General features: G+C 38.8%; 1 protein-coding gene across 4 annotated transcripts in view; it reads right to left on the bottom strand.

The window, feature by feature from the left end:
• The window catches only part of LOC132914090 (venom dipeptidyl peptidase 4), a 292,561-nt gene that overhangs the window by 55,912 nt on the left and 221,598 nt on the right, over positions 1 to 15,051 (bottom strand). The gene's annotated exons all lie outside the window — the stretch shown is intronic.

Below are 15,051 nucleotides of genomic sequence, written 5' to 3'. Positions count from 1 at the left end.
CGAAGAATCTTAAAAAACTGCGATCAAAAGTAAGAACATCGAAGAAGCTTGTAAAGCTGCGATCAAAAGTAAGAACGGTAAAGAGTCTTGAAAAATTGTGATTAAAAATGTAAAGATCAAAGAATCTTAGAGATCAGAGGGTCGAAGATGCGCCGTGATAAGTCTAGAAATTTTCTAGGAGAAATTAAGAATTCATAAAGAACCGATAGGTTTGTTACTAGTGACACGCCTCTTCTTCTTTGTGTGTTGGTTCAAATATGAAAGCACCGTGGTATGATATAAACGTTACAGAGAATAAACGAGGATTTTACCTTCTTGTAAAAACCTTCTCTATAAGAAAATTTCATCCCATAGATACCATGTATCTTGCTTGCTCGGATACATGTCCTAAAAACTTCAAAAAGAACGCTGGAGAAATAACCTCGATCTCACAACGCGCTTGCTAACTTCCAACAAACATTATTAGGTACAATTAAACGTCGTCAAACGTGAACCTGGAGTATGACAAATTTCTCTTACTAATGGAAGAAACTTGAGAAACGCTCGAGACTTGAGAACGTTCTAGTTACGAGACGATATCCTCGAACGGGTCTCCTTACTTCTTTTCGGATTGGCGAGTAGCGAATACAGTTTTTAGCCGGTATTTCTGCTTCATAGTAGCGGCACTATCTTGCCGACAATGGTTCCGGTGATGAAAGTTCCGCGGACCTCTTTCCAGGCCATTACGGTGCGCCAACATCGCAAGAAACGCGCCACCGCTTGCGAAATTGCTCCGTGCAATCGTTTGCGGTATGGCGGAATGAATGGATGCTAGGACGTTGTGTACGCGATTCCTGTAACGATACTTTAATCGTTGTTTTAATACCAGGATTAACGATATTGATTGCGTCGATTACGAAATTGTTTGCTTCTGCTGCTGGAGGAAGCTAATCCAAATCGAAGAATCCGAATGATCCTCAGCGTGGTAATTTTCTTTGGAAAGCAACCTAATTGTCCAAATTGAAAACTGCTATCGATATTATTGCTATTTCGATAATCTTTAGAGTGGTAATTTTCTGTTACGATTAATAAGAAACTTCGGAGCCTGGTCCTCAACGAGTGGACTCTCGATCAGTCGGAAACAACGAGAAGAGCATCGCGATCTGTGACTCCATGCTGTAGATAGTAGAGTGCCGAAATTTTAATGTAATTTAGTTATTAGAAATCATTTAATTCCCAATTTATCCGATTATTCGATCGTCGAGTAATGAATATTCATAGCGTATAGAAAGGTTCGTAATAGCGGGGAAGAAGATTGCAACGATACAAAAACTTCGCAACTGCGACTCGTAATTAAAGAACAAACGGACCGAACGTATCGCGAGCTATTGCCCTCCGGAGTCTTTGCGAGAACGATCGGATCGAAGAAATAATTAACTTGTATTACTTCAGGGACAGGATCATTTATAACTCGAACAAACTGCGTTCCTTTGATTTTTACCTAAATTACAAATCCTACTCATTAAGAAACTTCATTAAGGAAGTACGTCATTTTAATGATCTAAAAAAATCAGCTTTGTATTTTCCATTTTCTCGTCGTTTCAAATAGAAGGACGCGTGAAAATAGAAATCGCGAAATTACATAAAATACATCGTTCTAACAATTTCAAAAGACGGAATTTCTGTTTTTTCTTTTTCCTTTTTATTTCCTAGCGTATTTTAATTTTCAAGCGTGTGAAGCATAGCGTTAAAATTAGTTCGTGAGTTTTTCAAAGTAATTCTAAGGGGAAACTTCGATTTGGTGGAACGTGTGAAACACGATCGATTCGATCCGGTAAATTTGCTAAATTCACCGATTACACAAACTCTCTAAGTTTCGCGGAATTTTCCGGGGCTAAACTAACCGAGTCCATTAAACCTCCCCAAAACCTGTTCACAGTTCTTTCCCCGTGAAACCGCAAATCATCCTTCGAAAGCAGAAACTTGGACCGTCACGTTCTCCATTTTCTCTTTCCACCGACGATCACGCTCGATTGGGCGAAGTGTTTCAGATTTTGCGCCGCTATTTTGCATCTTTCCTCCCAATTTAACTATAAATTCCTTTTCCGGATCTATTGTGAATGAAAGCCGAGGCGACACAGCGACAATGGAACAGGAACAGGAACATACGACGCTATGTTTGCATTAATTTCTAATTTTCTGCACAATTACTTCGTTCCTGATAATTTAGAATTTATTCGTCATTTTCACTCTATACATGTATCTAATATATTTTATATTAAAATTCTTGAACATTGGAAGCAGACATGTAATTAATAAAAAATATGCGACTGTAAGTGTAACAAATTTTAATCGATAAAGTAAACGAAATACTGTTTATCAATTATTAAAGTGTAACGAAATTGAGAGGCAAGAGTTTGAATAGCCTAAAGGAGAGTTCATTTGTATAGTGTGTTTTGTAATGCCTGACTGTGTACCAGCAATTTAATAAACATATTTAGTAGCATAATATTTCAGATTGTTTCAAACCGCGAAAATTATGGAGGCTAATAAATGGTTCGTTTCGTGTAACAAGTGTAATATAACGAGATGAGTTTTGCAGCCAAAATTCGATAGCAATTGCCATCCGTAATAATAATAATTTAACTATCCCTGCTATACTAATCAAAGATTGTTGCACTGATATAAAGACTGTTATCATCGGACTATAGTCTCCAATTTAGCATCCTAGGATCTTAAGATTCCACAGGTTACTGGAATCCTGCTAATCTTCCTTTTTTCCTTCATCAGCCTTAATCACTGAATTAAAGCTTTCGGAAGTTGAAGAATTCCCCGTTTCCGAGACTTCAAAGGCTCTTGTCGTCCCCTATATTTCCTTTTTCTCTTGCTCGAATCACAGTCAGAGTTAACCCCAACGCCCCTTCTCTAAAAATTCTCTTCAACCCCGAAAACCACAAACAGAATGTCTTGAAAATGCTTTCAAAGTTCCTTTCACCACTGGCCTCCAACCTTTGCTCTCCTCTTCACTGCCTTTGCTCAATCACAGTCGCTCGACGTGGTTTAAAAAAATCCGGTCAAACCTCTCAATCGCGTTTCGCCAGAGAGAATCATAAGGAAAACGTCGTGACTTATTGCTGATTATTAAAAATAAGATGAAAATAAGAAATTGAAATATTCGAGTTAATCGTATTCCTTAAGCTTTAATAGGCACGAAATTTTCATATAAATAAAATTGAATATAAATATTCTGATTGAATATGCATATTGAATTAATCCTAAGGGACAATGAAAAATGTGTAAAAACGAAAGGCCTTGCTCTTTCAGTCGCTCTCATAGAAATAATACAAACTTGCATAAACATTGACAGCGCGTTTATGAGGTTTCTAAACGTCTGGACAACGGTAACATCACACATGCATAAATATTCACAGTCCTGTTATGAGGTTTCCAAACTTATCACGCATTCGCGTTGTAAATTTCAGCAGCCCAGCGCTGTTAGGACCAAACGCAACAACGAATTACCGACAGGCCATTAACAGTCGTATAGCCACCAGGTGACGAAACATTCTTAGTTGTCGAGGCCCGAACAGCGTAAACACATTGCTAACTAGCCGCGTTTGAGAACCAGGCTGCGCTGTTTACAACGTCCTAATGATTAATTCATGCGCGTTACGCGCCACCCGTTGTTTCCGTATAACGCGTGCCAATGTCTAACGAAGTTAGCTTCATTAAATATAGGTGCGACTTACAGTGACAGGAAACGCGACACTCCAGCCCTTTGTTTCACCGATATATTGAAAAGGATGACTTGGGAAAAGAGACGGTTGATTTTATGTCGCGGTTCGCGACTCGAGTCGAGCAGACACGTTCAAAAACATGGTACCAACTTGTGTGCTTCGAGTTTCTCGCGGAGCAACATAACGCGCAGCAGAATTTTCTTTGATCCTGCAAGTGGAACACGTCAGGCGACAGCCACTTTCGCCAATGCTAACGACTCGTGAGATTTCGGGGATGGGAGAAGCAGTGTGGTTTTCACCGAGGCGATTGAGTTTGCATGTCATTGCTTCGCACCTTCTCGCTAAGAATTTCCCTTTTCATCGCCACCACAAGCTTTGTCCTGTCGGTCTTAGTAGAGGCGCGGCATTTTGAACGAATTTTTGGCCAGACATCAGGATGGAGCTCGAGGATCCTGGCTTCTCCACGGAAAATCCTTGTTCAGTATCTTACAAGAACTTGCAGCTTTAGCAAATCGAGGACCTTTGGTTTGCTTTTTTATGCGTGTTCGTCTTATCTTTCGAAAGAACAAATTCATATTCTCTTTCCAATAAAATAGTCAAACTTTCCCAAAGCCAGAAACGTCCAAACCATCGTCGTGGCTAGACCACCTACGTTTTTTACAAATTCATCTTCTTCTTCCAGAGAACAAATTCACTTTCCTTTCTCGATAAAACAATCAATACTTACTGAAATTATTCACATTTGGTTCATTGTCATCGCTAGTCTGTAGATGTGTATGCAAGTTCATCTTCTTTCTCTTCTTTTAGTGAAACAATCGCAAAGTCAGAAACGTTTAGCTCTTCGCCGTCAGTAGATTAGATGGTTATGTTATCTTAGTTAGTTGCGGATGTAGATACATTATCGAAATACCCATACAACGCAAAGTTCGGAAACGAGTCAATCAATGAAAGAATTGTGACTTTTGTTACGTAGCTGTAGCGATCATAGGATTAAATGGGATAATACGGGCCATGGGCGTCGTTTGGCAGCCAGGTCCGGGATTTTGGGGAAGAAAAGGCGGATGCTCCCTTACAGGTTCTGAATTATGCAGCATCCTTTGATACTACCTCCTTAGCCCTGATTTAATCAGTTTAATGAACGTGTTCACCTGCGCAGTGTACGTCACACGAGCAATATACTTGGTACACTTGGAGTGCACGTCGTTCCAGCGTTATGTCACCTGTTAGATTAACGAGTCCGTGCTATGGCAGCCGCGCACTGGCGGCCATAAATGGTGTAAAGTAGCCGGGCACTTTGTTAGGCCGCCATGACGCAGAAATGGACCGTATTATCGCGGCTCGCGTGATTTTCTCACTGAAATATCGTTCCAGCTATTCCATTATTCATCGCCCGGCCATATAGGGAACGTTAAGGACAACCCAAAATAAATTTAAGAATCGTTATCAACGATTAGTATGTCCAGACGTCGTTCGTTGCTAACCACATAAGTTGATTGGTTCAAGATAACGCTTCCAGCGATGATATATTAGTTTGTTGCGGATGTTTATGTAAATTCATATTTCTATGAATACAATTGACCCTTCTTTCGTGTTTAACGCCGATTATGGTCGTGCGAGGAGTTATAGATACGAACGCTTATTATGTAAGTTCTACCCTTTTTTTTCTTTTAAATGGAATATATTTATTTCGATTTTAATATTTTTAAAGTACGTGAAAATCTAGAAACATTATATCGTGTAACTTAAGGATATAAAAAAAATATTTCGTTTACATGCACAGCATTTCGTACAAAGAAGATAACCTCGGTATTTTACTAAACGAAATACAATTTCGCTGTTTTTCACTATTTTTCAGAGCGATACGCTCTTCGCTCGATAACAACGAATTTTACTTTTCGTTTGGAATATTTTTTATATTATTAGAAATGGCACAAACATCACGTCGATTGGTCAGTGTTGCACTGGTCTGTACATATGGAACTACAAACGGACAGCAAAATCTAAATTTAAATCTAGGAAAATCGTGTACGTTTTTTTTGTTTCTAACGAAATTTCATCGTTTCGTCGTGAACAAAAGCCCCAGTTTTATCGAATATTTTTAGCGGAACCGTTTTAAACCTGGGAATTAAATTACGTTCCAGTACTATTTCTCGATGGAAGATAAATCAAAAAGTTGGGGGATTAGAAGTGTTTCCAAAAACGGTAAATTCACCCGGGAAGGATAGCGAGAGAAGGGTCGAGGTCTCAACGGAGCAATACCGGCGTACTTTCTGATGGAGTAGGCTCGAGTTCGAGTCCCAGAACAGTTTCCCGAGAGCCTTTCCGGTTCCGCGGCCTCCGCTATTCACCCACTCAAGATCCAAGATATCCCAAATAATTTCCAATTTCCTTTATCGATCTTGCGGAATGATTTAATACGAACTTATTATTTAAACTTTCCCTTGTCTCCTATTAAGTGTGTCAACCTCGACCATCTTTCGAATTATCGAAGAAAATTAAACGATCTTCCTACAGACGTCCGAGTTTGTACCAAAAGACAAATACGAGGTAATTGGTGTTCGTTCATTTTACGAACTTGATATATATAACACGGATTTTTGATCCACTCCCTTTGAGATTTCTACTTTGTCGAAATGAAAGCTTTATGGCGATGGATGGGGATAGAAAATTAATTTTTTAAAATTGAGCGACATTATTTTTATGAAAAACTTGTTTTTTCCCATTCGCCTTTTGATTCTCCCGAAAGCTAATTAAATTTAAGAAATTTATTCTATTATTATTGTATATATTATTATTTAAAAAAATTAATTCTAATGTGAAACAATCTCTTCGCAAATAAGTTTGACACGTTGACGTTTCATTAAATTTTTTTGCGACGATTAAAACAAGATACATTGCGTGGACAAACAAAATTTTCAACAATGCGAATGATTTAGATAGCATTACGAGGAAAATGTGTGCGAATGCAATGAAATATTTTGCGAGGATTAAATGCTATTCCTGTTAAATGCAAAATATATAAAATTCGCGTGCCAGTTAACGTTTTAACCAATTTCGTCTTCGAAAAAATCCCTCGATTCCATTACCACAATATACCACCAATTTTACAAAAGCCAACTTCTCCATCCAACTGAAACGACCGAATCGACGCACCATGTGCGTCACGATGTCACACCAAACGCGTAAACGCGCGATTATCTTCGACTCGCCAATTCCCCTCATTATTCGAAAAACAATTGCAGAGATCGCCGTGAGTTCCCTCCAACTAATAAAAAAAATTGTAAAAAGAAAGGCAACGATGAGGTCGTTACAGAGTGACTCCAGTTGGCGGGGTCGCAATTTACCCGGCTGCCATCAGCTTAATTGGAGTCGGCGTAACTCCGCGGAAACTCTGGCTGGGCTGGCTAGTGAATTAACACCTCGGAGGATCACGGACTCCACGATCGCGGGCTCCGCGTTGGACCGGCCATGTGGAAACTATGCGAGACACCGTGGAGATATCCGCTTGATGTAGCGAAAGATAGAGGCCGCGAAACGGCACGAAAGTAATTTGCAAAGTAAAGGGCCAAACTGGAAAGTGGCTGCCGAGCTGGCGCCAAGCGAAGAACTTAATTGCGCGTTCGCCAATTCTACCACGCTTTCTGGTTAGATGTCGCGGCCTTTTTTCCGATCAATCGTGTCGTGCGTTGCACTTTTGCGCCAACGATTCGTGAACGTTACGGTTCGCTTCCTCGTGGCAGACCTGAAAGTTTGAGAAGAAGCGAAGAAGAGAAAGTGCGACGCATAACGCGATTGATCCTGCTGAAGCAAGCGCGACCGCGACATCTGATCAGAAAATCTCTGGAAACTGTACTTCTTCGAAACAGTTAACTTTATGTACCGAGCGTACTTCTCCAGGGGAGACGTAAAAGTTTGAGAAGAAGCGAAGAGGAGAAAGTGCAACGTGCAACATTGATGCAGAAAAATCAAAGGCACGTCGCCTATCGACTACCATAAATACTAAAAATCTAAAACTTTCTGCTTGGGTTAAGATGTTTTCGAGCGGTGGAGAAATTGACCAAGGAAATCGGAAGTGGGTGCAACGATCCTCGACGATTCGCGTCGACGTTCAAATTTGAACAACGCGTTGTTGAAATGATGTTCGGGATTCGAGTGTCGTTTAACGAGATTCGAATGCGTGCCAACGATGATGAGCTATATGGACGAAGCTCGAGTGCACTCTCAACGTGTGACTAGTGTGTTTCTAATGGTCTAACTTGTTTAATGATGGCACTATCGATCTTTAATGTATTTAGTTAAATGTATTATATATGGATTAGTGTAATCAGAGTGGTACGATGACGATAAATACGTGTATACAGAGTGTTCCAGTAATTACGATACAACCAGGAGCAGCTGATTTTTTGTGAAAAAATAAATGGGAAATAAATAAATGGAAAAATTGATGTTAAATATATTTTGTTTGTTAATTACTGTGACAGTTTGTAATATATCAATCAATAAATTAGCAAGAGTCTGCGTTAACGTCGAGAATGCGCTTGTATATTTTAAATAATTCCAAGCAACTAGAAATCCGTAGTCCACCACTCTGACTGGTTTGATGGTTCAAATGTTGATTAATTAATGAATATATGTTTTATATAAAAATGTCGTGGAAAAATGAGGTATATTCAATTCCACAAAACTTTCAAGGATATTCCGATTAATCCACGAAGAATAATTCGTTAGTAAAATAATAGTAGAGAAATAGAATTAAAAACGTGAAAGATAACGAGTGCCATCGATAAATAAAATTTTACTAAAATTGATAGGTGCATAAGTGGAAGTTCATCCAGAATATAGCAAAAAGTGGAATGCTAAAGTGTGCAAGTTCCACTTAAGAAGCTTCCATACAGTTTCGCTTATACTTGGAGCGGTCTGACCATGTACGGGCTATACTACTGCCGCTTATGGTACTAACTCGACGCACCTATAAACCCTCTAATTTACTTGGCCAAACTTGTACTTTAACCTACACTGCTGCTAAAGTTTTTTATTAGGAAATTTTGCTTCTTATGATGGCTAACGAACTTAATTATAACGGCACATCGTACAAGTATTTCAATTTCTTTTTTTCATCAATAAAAGTGCAGCCATCGTTCGTTGGTAGAACTCGTACTATAACTTACACTGCTGCTAAAGTTTTTAATTATTGAATTTTACCTTCGAACGAATTTAATCTTTAACATTGTACAAGCATCGTAATTTCTCTCTTCTCTAACAACTTCATACAATAAATAATTGGTCGTTGTTGGTAGAAGAAAATTGCAGCGGTGGTCAAGAGATTAAAAGATCTCACCAAGGCAGCCTAAGAATTCCTCGAGAAGCAGAATACTTTCTAACGCAAGATCCCTTTCCTTCTTCTTCAACTTCTTTCTGAGATAACAATCTGCACGAGCAACTCCCAAATTGCTTCTTAATCCAACCAACTACCAACTGTCGCTGTGGTTCTCTCGAAAAACAAATTCCACGAAATTTAGCCAGGGCTTTCCAAACGGCCAGTCACGGTTCTTCCGTTAATTAAACCGGAAAAGAAACTCACAGAGAATAACACACGTAGTTTTGGTTATCCACCGAATATCATCGTTCGTCGCTTTCATCATCATGAAAAAAAAAAAAAAAAAAAAAAAAGAGAAGAAGAGGAGAAAAATGTCGATCGTTATTTAGGCCAGTCGCATCGTGCTCGACTCTGCCTCAGTCCATGAATACCAGCTCGATAATAATTAACCTAAGTGAACTTGCCACGTTAGCTTTTATCCATGAACAGATTCGCTGCAGACATCGATCAAATTAGATTAAATTAGATAGAAATAAAAAAGGTTCTCGGTACTTTGATTGATTATTATTATTAGTCGATTATTCGTTGATTTCAGAATTCAATTGTCAAGATGACGAAGATTGGAAAGAGAGACGAAAGGATTTAACAATTATCGAATATTATTGATGTTACCAGGATCCGTAGAAAATCTTGAAGCGCGCGATACGAGTCATAAACTCTAAATAAGTGGAAACAAGACGAAAGAATGGAAAACAAAGAAAAATTTGGAAATTGTTGTAAAAAGAGATATGTGAAAATTATATCGGAACTTTTAAACGATTCCAATTAACATTATTGGAATCCAGATGGAATCTTTGGGCTCGCGATATACGTTATAAATTCTCTAAATAAATTAACAATTATAAATGTCTACTTCCAGAGACGAGTTAATGATTTCTACCTGAAACATTCCATTATTAAATATTCTATGAAATATAGTTCCTTAAATTTAAAAAAATACCGACCGCGTTATATAGCAACCTGATCATGGTAAAAAAGAAAAAGGTTTAATTTCACTGAAACTGCGTTTGGAATTCTCTTAAAAGGCAGCCTTTCGCGAGCAACGACATTCGCTCGCAATTTCGACGCGGAGGCGACACATTTGCAGGAGCATGCACGAGCAAACAAACGCGTACGTTTTCGCGTAGCGTGCCAATTAGCGTAATAATCGAGGTTGCATAATTACACGAGTGAAACTAACACGAGCATTGGATAGCAGCGTATCCGGTGGAAAGTGGGAGTTGAAAAAGAAGGGAGGGTGGAGAAGCTTTTGTACGAAACTTCGACCGGTCGTTATTTGCATCGCCGCTTATTAACCTTTCTCTTTGAAACGTAGCAGAATTAAACGCGATTTTTCCGTTTGCCTATTTTTCTTCCCTTCGGATCTCCCAAAGGCGATTCCCCGGCGTCGCCGATATTGAACACGTTAAGACGCTAAGAGGAAAATCAACTTCTTTCTCCCCTGTGTATCGAGCGTGGAATAAAAATATTGGCTCGTTTAAGCACAATTTTCAAGGTATTACGCGATATTGGCTCAAGGTGAGCCAGGATCTTGAATAACCATCAATCCTTCATCGCGTACCTGTACCGCTTGTAGCACGATGCTTTTCTCGATAGTGTTTCCATCTGGATAATTTTCTAGGTGTACAGTAGAATTCAATTTACATAGTAAATGAACTTGGCTAATTACCAACTGACTACGACTAAATAAGGTACGAGGCTGTTCTATGTGCGAAAGTAAGTCGAACGTGTAGAATAAAATGTGTTCGTTGTTTTGTTGTACGTGAAGTATCGGTCCGGTGCACGTATTTAATAGATTTCCAAGTTTGTTTTACCCAGGAACGAAATATCTTATGAACAAACTTTTCTTCTGTCAATTCATATAAAATAACGTTTTTTCGATTATTCAACGTCGATCGCTTCGCTTACGATCGAGAACAGATTCGGCTAATATATTCGACAGATTTTCAAACTCCATTCTCCTCGAAAATGAAACGTCGTGTGAAAAAATGTTATTCCATTCCTTCGACGTGTATTTTCACCTATTTACCGATTGAATCGCGATTACTGAGATACCTTGTGTAATTATCGGCTTCTCTACTGAAACGAAAATTACTTGGTTTCTTATAACGACAGTTCCCAGTGGATCCCAGTTTCTCGGACGTTAAATCTTTGCAACGATCGGGAAAAGACGTTCGAACGTGGACGTTAAGTACGCCGACTTAGCTACGTGCTTCCATTATTTCTCGATAAAATACGGCTAAGAAAGGATATTACGCCAGGGGGACACGTTATTGGGGATTCCCATGGAATCACGGGGCAAACGTCTGCCACAGGCAGCGGCCATCCAAAGAGCGTTATCATTTATCACGTAAACGCACCGTTAGCCATTGATACTGTGTGCACCGGCCGCCCAATTCAATCTCATTTCCCTACAGAACAACCTTGAATGGTATTCATCATCTGTTTAAACGCTATATGTTTGATATTCATGGTGTTCCAGGAAATTAATTTGCTTTGGGAAGATTATTTCTGTATTCAAAGTTTCTGTGCAATTCATGTCCAAAACGATGCCCAATTTATTTCTCTATCGAACGCTCTATTGTTTTCAGAGGATTTTTAATAACGAAGATAAAAAATTGAATTTTCCGCATATCGAGTTTACCCGTGAAATTCATGCCTGAAATAACGATGTATCCATTTTTCTACTCAATATCATGTCGTTTTCATCAATGAATTTAATCAAAAGTTACTTCTTCCCTTCGTTTTTTAGCCAATTACTCCCTAGCTGTTTATTTAACAGAAATCCGATATTTCCACAAATTTCTTTTCGCAACCTCCAACGAGTTTAACAAAGATTAAGAAATACTTTCCTATCGAACGTAGAAACGTCCTAAGATCGTACAATGACGGATAAGGGTAAGTACATAAAGGAAGAAATATAGAACGACGCGATAATTTCAGAAAATGGGTTTGCGTTTAATGAGAGACACAAATAAACACGTATATGATACGCACCACAGAGCAGACGACTGTGGTCAGTATGGCAAACATCCTGAGTAGAAAAATAACCAAAATTCACAATTTATAAATGTCGGAGATGAAAGGAGTCCGGAACCCCCTTTGGAATTCTTTGGAAAATTCCCAATACTGTAACCTTTACAAATTAACTCAAAAATAATTGTTCGAGACTTGAGATAATTAGCTTAGGTTCGAGGCGACAAATAGTCGCCGCGGTCACGGGATGAACGTTTTACCTAACAGAGGCATAGAATTGCATAACTCTCCCTAAAAAGAAATAGTTGCACCGACACCTAACAGTAAGCATTCCAACGCTCTCTGCCCCGTGGCTCGCTACACAAAGACCCTATTCTTCGGATAAGATGATTGCCAGATGTCGATACATCCTCGCAGAATATTTTCAGTCAGCCTAAAGACCTGCTACAAATTTTAGGATTTATTTAACTAAGGTTATCCAAAGTCTTTCTCTTAGTAGTTCCTAAATCTATCACGGGAAGATAAGAGAAATCTGCTTTCCTCACATACTATGCTTCACGCCTAGCAACTTTCTTTCGAGGGCAGTTAGCATCCTTTCCCAACCACCAACACAAAATTAGCCAATTAACAACGGCTTCCATTCCCCTCGCTTTTCGAACCAAGGCTTTCCTCAACGAATCCGATGATCTCGCATCCTTAGACACACCCTGCCACAGTTTCCTTCGCGGTATCATCGTGACGGAAAGTCAGTCGTTACATATCGGTCCGAAGTAATAGTTGGTAGTTCGTAATAATTGATCAGAGTTCCTCGGCATCTTAAGCAATCATCATCCGAACTTGCATCGCACTTCAAAACGCATCGACCAGAAGTCGAACTTGTAATTGCGAATCACGAACCGCTAATGTAACAATCGTGAGTTCTACGCTAAGTGTACACATTTGAATAATTATTAATCAATTTCTATTGTTAAATATACTCAAGAGTTTCTTCCACTCGCTATTACGATCCATCACCTCATAACTGTTCCGTTGGCAGTGTGATATAGAAGATGGAGAGACAAAGAGAGTGCTCAGACACGTGCAAATGTATATCGACGAAGATCCTGGAAATCGTTTATTAAATAAATCTAAAACTATTTTAATATGAATTCTAAGTGTTCCTTTACTTTTATTTCGGCGATTAAGATCCACAATTCTCAACAATATACTCGCTGTATACTAAAAGAAATGTCCGAATTCGATTTTACCGAAAAACGAAACGTCGTATAAAAGAATCGTATTCTGCGATTAACTTTTTCACGTAGAATCACTCCATTTGCCGATTACGTCACGATTACTGAGCAGCCAGTGTAATTATCGAACAGCCAAGTCTCTGATGGAAACGAAGTTTCGAAGAAAACCGAAGGGTAGCTTGGAAGGATCGAGGAATTGGAAAGGGCGTGACGAAATCAGAACGTCGGCAAAGTAATTGGATCGGGAAGGTGACTGGTCAAATTTGGTTGCAACTAAAGTGGAACTGGAACGTTCCATTGAGTGGTATTTCGAACGTTCTGCCGTAAGAATCGTCAGCGTAAGTGGATGGGAAAGATTTTCCAGGTTTACAGGAAATCGTCGAGTACCAGTTTTAAGGGTTTGTTTCGTCGATATACATTTAGAGAATCTTCATAGGTTTGGGGGATGTTGAGGGACCGTTTCGATAAGTGCAAGGGTCTCGACTGGTCTTTATCTGAATCTCCAGCCCATTGTGAACGATTGTCACACAATTCAGGATATTTCGAGGGAGCAGAATCTATGCTTGGGTCGAGCGTTCGGAAATCTCTCGAAAATGCAAATTTTATGGACCATGGGTAATACTATCTTATTCGAAACTGGCCAGGTTAGATCATACGAAGATAAACAAACAGACAAAATATATGTGAAAGTTCAAATGAATTCCTCTTTGAATTTTAGTAGTATATTTTCTATTTTGTTTTGTGTATATTTTTACGTATTTCTTTGTTATATCACGATGTACCGTTTTATAAGAATTTCCTACAAAGCGAACTGTTTATTTCGAGGACTTCGGGTTGCCCACGCAACATGTACAAACCAAACTATTCTCCTTCTCACAATGTTAAATCTCATCACGAGAGTTCAGTTCCAAATATGCTAATAACCATACTACGTAACAACCACTCGAAACAAGTTCATCAAACTGCGATTAAATAATCTTCATCTCTTCGCGTTGCATTTTGCAACGTCCTAAAAGTTTCTACGACTCTTGGTGTATCTGAATTTACGCGCATACAAATACAAATGCAACGTATTGTGCATATAATTATACTCACGCTAACTCATATAACTTTCGTTTAGAACACCAAAGAGCTCGTTTCATTTTATTCGGCACGTTGAAGAGCGAAACGTGAAACAGGTAAAGCACGGTAAACACAATTGTACAAAAATTACATCAACCAGGTACACGTTTCTCCGTTCCTCATTCCCAGTGTTCCTTAGATTTTCTATTTTCGATTTTTACTTTTTCCCAGATGAAATATGGAAAACTTCTTTCTGCGGATTCATTCTCTCACAGATTCCAGTATTCTCTATATAAATTTACGCTCTCGTGTTGCGTTAAAAAATATATTAATTATCAAACGTTTCAGAAATTGTTTAAATAAATCCAATATCCTTCGAGTTAAGAGACGCGTACAATTTTCAACCAGGTTTTTTCGCTTCGTATTTGAAAGGCGACATAAAAAAAATTTCAAAAATACCGCTTTTGGAATACGAACCACGCCACTATTTGCGCTTACTGTGTGCACTTTGAAAATTGACAGCCTAGAGCTACGAACCTCCAGTATGACCCCATTTAGCAAATTTTCAACAATTCTACGAAATTACTGTATATTCAATGCCGTAAAATACAGGTAAGAGGAGATCGTCGTTTATTTGGAATCAGAAATAGTTGAAACAAGAATAAATAAGGTACAAGATACTAAAAGT

The sequence above is a fragment of the Bombus pascuorum genome, chromosome 14 (genome assembly GCF_905332965.1).
Source record: "Bombus pascuorum chromosome 14, iyBomPasc1.1, whole genome shotgun sequence".
Lineage (NCBI taxonomy): Eukaryota > Metazoa > Arthropoda > Insecta > Hymenoptera > Apidae > Bombus > Bombus pascuorum.
The sequence above is the reverse complement of the archived record's forward strand: the minus strand, read 5'-3'. Positions and strand labels throughout refer to the sequence as shown.